The sequence below is a fragment of the Symphalangus syndactylus genome, chromosome 13, assembly GCF_028878055.3.
Source record: "Symphalangus syndactylus isolate Jambi chromosome 13, NHGRI_mSymSyn1-v2.1_pri, whole genome shotgun sequence".
NCBI classification, from domain to species: Eukaryota; Metazoa; Chordata; class Mammalia; order Primates; family Hylobatidae; genus Symphalangus; species Symphalangus syndactylus.
In genome coordinates, this window is record NC_072435.2 from 107,521,898 (window position 1) to 107,527,897 (window position 6,000).

Consider the following 6,000-nt stretch of genomic DNA (forward strand, 5'->3'; position numbering starts at 1 on the left):
GGTCTATGTTACCCAGACTAGTCTTGAACTCCTGGCCTCAAGTGATTCTTCCACCTCGGCCTCCCAAAGTGCTGGGGTTACAGGCATTAGCTACTGTGCCCAGTCAGGTAGGATGCTTTTTGCCAGTCCATAGCCACTGCACAATACAAAATCTTGTTCAGATACAATATTGTTAATTTTTTAAAGCTCATTAGGTAAATTTTGAATGTTTATAAATCCCAAACTCCAGCCAAATAAGGCTGAAGCCCTTTAGGATAGACTGTGGCAGGGAAGGATGAGTTTTAATGGGGGCAGGAATGAATGAGCAGGTACATGGAACTTGGGATCTTAAATGTCTAGGTTCAAGAGTCAGAGTTCCCTTAAGCATGTCTGTTCTGCATGGTGTGTTTGTGCCTCTAGGAAGTATAGCCTTTCTCCTGGTTCCTCTCCCCAGTGTGTTGGGGAATTATGAGGAATGTTTACGTGTTGCCATTGGTAGTCACTTGTGACCCAGCCAGGTGCTGCCCCAAGAGACTCTGGTGTTAACTGGTGACTTCTTGCCATCCTATCTGCCTTCTCTGGACCGCTTTTGTCTTCTCTGTGCTGCCTCAGGCCAGCGGAGAACCAGGTCCTTCTTTTACCTACCCAAAGCACTGCCAAGTTCAGGTTCTAGTTTTATCTACACTTGAGGGAAACAAAGGGAATGACGATATGGGAAAGAAAACACATTTGGATGTTACAGATATTAGTGTTCCTGGAGCCCAGGAGCCAAGCCCCTCCCTGGGGGACTTGGATTGGCTCTCTCTCTCCTTGGCCCCAACCTGACATCCTTTCTTGTCCTTTTAGGAATGTCTGATGGAAACTCCTCCTAACCTGGGGTCATACTCCATTTCATTCTCTGGGCTCAGTGAGAGGGAAAAATTTTTTTTAAATAATTTACTGAAAACCCAGATCACACCATCATAAATTCAGATAGATGCAATTCTGCCCACAATGAAGGCAAAGTGTTACACTAATTTGAAAAAAGTTTAGCCTCTTATTCCCCCAAACTTCATTCTTGAATTTTGTCATGTTTTGTGGGCAAGCTGTGGGAAAGGGGCACAAAAATATCACTAAAGTATTTTTTCAAAAAAGAAAAAAGGCAGTCTTCCTCTACTAATGAGAATGCAAAATGTTGAACTGTAAAATGTTTTTACCCTGCTTTTAGACATAAAGCTTTAAAAATTGTAAGGTCTTTTATCACATCCCCATTGTATATGTAATATGGCTCCAGATAACTACTCTGCCATGGGGAGAAAATCTCCCATAACTCTCCCCCGTATATATGTACACTCCACCACCTTATCTTGTTATGTTATGGTGGTGGGAGTGTTTATACCACAGCAACAGGCAATGGATACAAATCTGGGCTTCAGGCTGGACGTGGTGGCACATCCCTGTAATCCCAGTATTTTGGGAGGCTGAGGGGCAGATCGCTTGAATCCAGGAGTTCAAGCTCAGCTTGGATAACATGGTAAAATATAATCTAAAAATATAAAAATTACCCAGGCATGGTGGCTTGCGCCTGTAGTCTCAGCTACTCGGGAAGCTGAGGTGGGAGAATCAGTGAGCCCAGGCCAAGTCAAGGCTATAGTGAGCTGTGATGGTGCCACTGCACTACAGCCTGGGTTACAGAGTGAGACCCTGTCTCAAAAAAAAAAAAAAAAAAAAAGACCCAACAAACTAATCTGACCTCAGTTCATTTGTTTATTTTCCTATTGACTTCATTTGTTAAATTTAAACATTTACTTTTAAGAAATATTTATATGCTAGGAACTAAATGGTTAAAGATAAAAAACACAGATTCTGGATGTAGAGAAATTAGAACCCACATGCACTACTGGTGTGAATGTAAAATGGTGCAGCCACTTTGAATCAAAGCTTGGTAGTTTCTTAAAATACTAAATAAATGCAGTTATCCTATGACCTAGCACTTCCACTCATATATGCATAATATACCCAAGAAATACAAAAACATATCCATACAAAAACTTGTACATAAGCATTTATAGCATGTTACTTATACATTAAATGAAAACAATCCAAATGTCTATCATCAAGTAAAATGTAGTATATCCATACAATGGACCACTATTCAGCAATAAAAAGGAATGAGCTGACCTGGGCACAATCGCTCATGCCTGTAATCCCAGCATTTTGAGAGGTCAAGATGGGAGAACTGCTTGAAGCCAGGAGTTCCAGACCAGCCTGGGCAACATAGTGATACTCTGTCTTTAAAAATATCTTAAACTTAACAGTTTGTGGTGGCATGCACCTGTGGTCCCAGTTACTCAGGAGGCTGAGGCAGGAGAATCTCCATTTTTTTTTTTTTTTTTTTTTTGAGATGGAATCTTGCTCTGTCGCCCACACTGGATGGAGTGCAACGACAAGATCTCAGCTCATTGCAACCTCTGCCTCCCAGGTTCAAGGGATTCTCCTGCCTCAGCCTCCCAAATAGCTGGGATTATAGATGTGCACCACCACGCCCAGCTAATTTTTGTATTTTTAGTAGAGACGGGGTTTCACCATGTTGACCAGGCTGGTCTCGAACTGCTGAGGTCAAGTGATCCACCTGCCTTGGCCTCCCAAAGTGCTGGGATTACAGGCATGAGCCACTGCGCCTGGCCAGGAGAATCTCTTGAGCCCAGGAGTTTGAGGCTGCAGTGAGCCATGACTGCACCACTGCACTCCAGCCTGGGTGACAGAGTGAAACCCCAACAATTTTTTTTTTTTTTTTTGAGACAGACTCTTGCTCTGTCGCCCAGGCTGGAGTGCAGTGGCATGATCTCAGCTCACTGCAAGCTCCGCCTCCCAGGTTCACAACATTCTGCTGCCTCAGCCTCCCTGGTAGCTGGGACTACAGGTGCCCGCCACCACGCCTGGCTAATTTTGTTTTTGTATTTTTAGTAGAGATGGGGTTTCACTGTGTTAGCCAGGATGGTCTCGATCTCCTGACCTTGTGATCTGCCTGCCTTGGCCTCCCAAAGTGGTAGAATTACAGGCGTGAGCCACCATGCCCGGCCAACACAACTCTTAAAAAAAAAAAAAAAAGGGATGAAATAATAACACCTGCTACAATGTGGATGAACTTTAAGAATATTATGCTAAATTGGCCGGGCGCGGTGGCTCATGCCTGTAATCCCAGCACTTTGGGAGGCCGAGGTGGGCGGATCACGAGGTCAGGAGATCGAGACCATCCTGGCTAACATGATGAAACCCCGTCTCTACTAAAAATACAAAAAATTAGCTGGGTGTGGTGGCAGGCGCCTGTAGTCCCGGCTACTCGGGAGGCTGAGGCAGGAGAATGGCGTGAACTCAGGAGGCGGAGCTTGCAGTGAGCTGAGATAGCACCACTGCACTCCAGCCGGGGTGACAGAGCAAGACTCTGTCTCAAAAAAAAAAAAAAAAAAAAAAAAAGAATATTATGCTAAATTTAAAAAGTGCAAAAACTCTATTTAAGGGTTTCCTGTGTTCCATTGATCTATGTGTGTATCCCATCAGCAATACCACATACTATTGAAACAGAAAAGAGCGATTTCTCCAAGTTATTATTTTCCAGAATTGTTTTAGCTAGTCTTGTTCCTTTGTCTTTTAGAAAATTTATATTGTAAAATATAAATTTTAAAATTTTCTTTTCTGTATCTACAAAGCATCTTGTTCGGATTGTGATATGAACTAGGTTAAGCCTATGTATCAGTTTGAGGAGAACTGGTATCTTTATTACGTTGTGTCTTCCAATTTATAAACACAGCAAATCTCTATTTATTTACATCTTTGATTTCTTTCATCAGTGTCTTGTGGTTTTCATTTAATAGGTCCTGTACATATTTTGTTAAATTTACATCTAAATATTTCATTTTTTTCAGTGATTTTAAATTGTATTTTTATTTTGATTAAATTGTTCATTGCTAGTATACAGAAATATAATTGATTTTTATATGTTGCTACTGTATCCTGCAGGGAGAAAGATTCAGTTTTTCACCATTAAGTAAAACATTAACTATAGGCTTTTTGTAGATGTTCTTATTACATTGAGGTAGTTTTCACTCTCTACCTAGTTTTCTGGGAGTTTTTATCATGAATGGATGTAAAGCTTAGCCAAATGCTTTTTTCTGTACCAAGTGATATGATCATGGGATTCTTCTTATTTAGCCTGCTAACATGGTGAATTCAATGTTTGATTTTCAAATATAAACCAATCCTGCATCCCTGGAAAAAACAAAATTTGGTCATAGTGTATAATTCTTTTTTTCACATTGCTGAATTTTATTTGCTAATATTTGGTTAAATATTTTTTGCATCTATATTCATGAAGGATATTGGTCTGTAGTTTTCTTTTTTTGTACTGTCTTTCTCTGGTTTTGGTATCAGGGTGACGCTGGCCTCATAAAATGAATTGGATAGGGTTCCCTTTCCTTCTCTTTTATTTTTCTAGAAGAGATTGTGTAGAATTAGTGTTAATTCATTTTTGTTAGAATTCTCCAGTGAAACCATCTGGGCCTGATTATTTTTCTTGGGAGAGTTGAAGTTATAAATTCAATTTTCTTTTTTCTTTCTTTTTTTTTGAGATGGAGTTTTCCCAGGCTGGAGTGCAGTGGCATGATGTTGGCTCACCGCAACCTCCACCTCCTGGGTTCAAGCGATTCTCCTGCCTCAGCCTCCCAAGTAGCTGGGATTACAGGCACGTGCCACCATGCCTGGCTAATTTTGTATTTTTAGTAGAGACGAGGTTTCTCCATGTTGGTCAGGCTGGTCTCAAACTCCCAATCTCAGGTAATCCACCCACCTCAGCCTCCCAAAGTGCTGGGATTACAGGCACGTGCCACCATGCCTGGCTAATTTTGTATTTTTAGTAGAGACGGGGTTTCTCCATGTTGGTCAGGCTGGTCTCAAACTCCCAACCTCAGGTGATCCGCCCGCCTCAGCCTCCCAAAATGCTGGGATTACAGGCATGAGCCACTGCACCTGGCGAAATTCAATTTTCTTAATAGCTATAAAGATATTCAACTTATCTAGTTCACATTGGGTGAGATGTAATAGTTTGTGCTTTTTGAGAAATCGGTCTATTTATCTAAGGTATCAAATGTACGTCTGTAAAGCTGTTTGTAGTGGTTCCTCATTATTCTTTTGGTATCTGTTAGGTCTGCAGTGATATATTATTTCATTCTTGATTGCCATATTGTTTTAAAACAAGAATTTAGGCTGGGCCCAGTGGCTCACGCCTGTAATCCCAGCACTTTGGGAGGCTGAGGCGGGCGGATCATGAGATCAGGAGATTGAGACCATCCTGGCTAACACAGTGAAACCCCGTCTCTACCAAAAATACAAAAAATTGGCTGGGCGTGGTGGCACGTGCCTGTAGTCCCAGCTACTTGGCAGGCTGAAGCAGGAGAATCACTTGAACCAGGGAGGCAGAGGTTGCAGTGAGCCAAGATCGCACCACTGCACTCCAGCCTGGGTGACAGAGCAAGACTCCATCTCAAAAAAAAAAAAAAAAAAAAAAAAAGAAAAGAAAAACCAAGAATTTATGACTTAAATTTTCTTTTTTGGGTGTACCTCTTATAACTACATATACTCTTTTCCTCTTTAATGATTTTATTTTATTTTACTTTATTTTATTTTATTTTATTATTTTTTGAGATGGAGTCTCGCTCTGTCGCCCAGGCTGGAGTGAAATGGCGCAATCTCAGCTCGCTGCAACCTCTGCCTCCTGGGTTCACGCCATTCTCCTGCCTCAGCCTCCTGAGTAGCTGGGACTCCAGGTGCCTGCCACCACGCCCAGCTAATTTTTTGTATTTTTAGTAGAGGCGGGGTTTCACCATGTTAGCCAGGATGGTCTTGATCTCCTGAACTCGTGATCTGCCCACCTCGGCCTCCCAAAGTGCTGGGATTACAGGTGTGAGCCACTGCCTGTAAAATTAATGATTTTAATCTTGAATTTTACTTTGTTTTGAACATTACAATCCCTGCTTTCTTCTTATT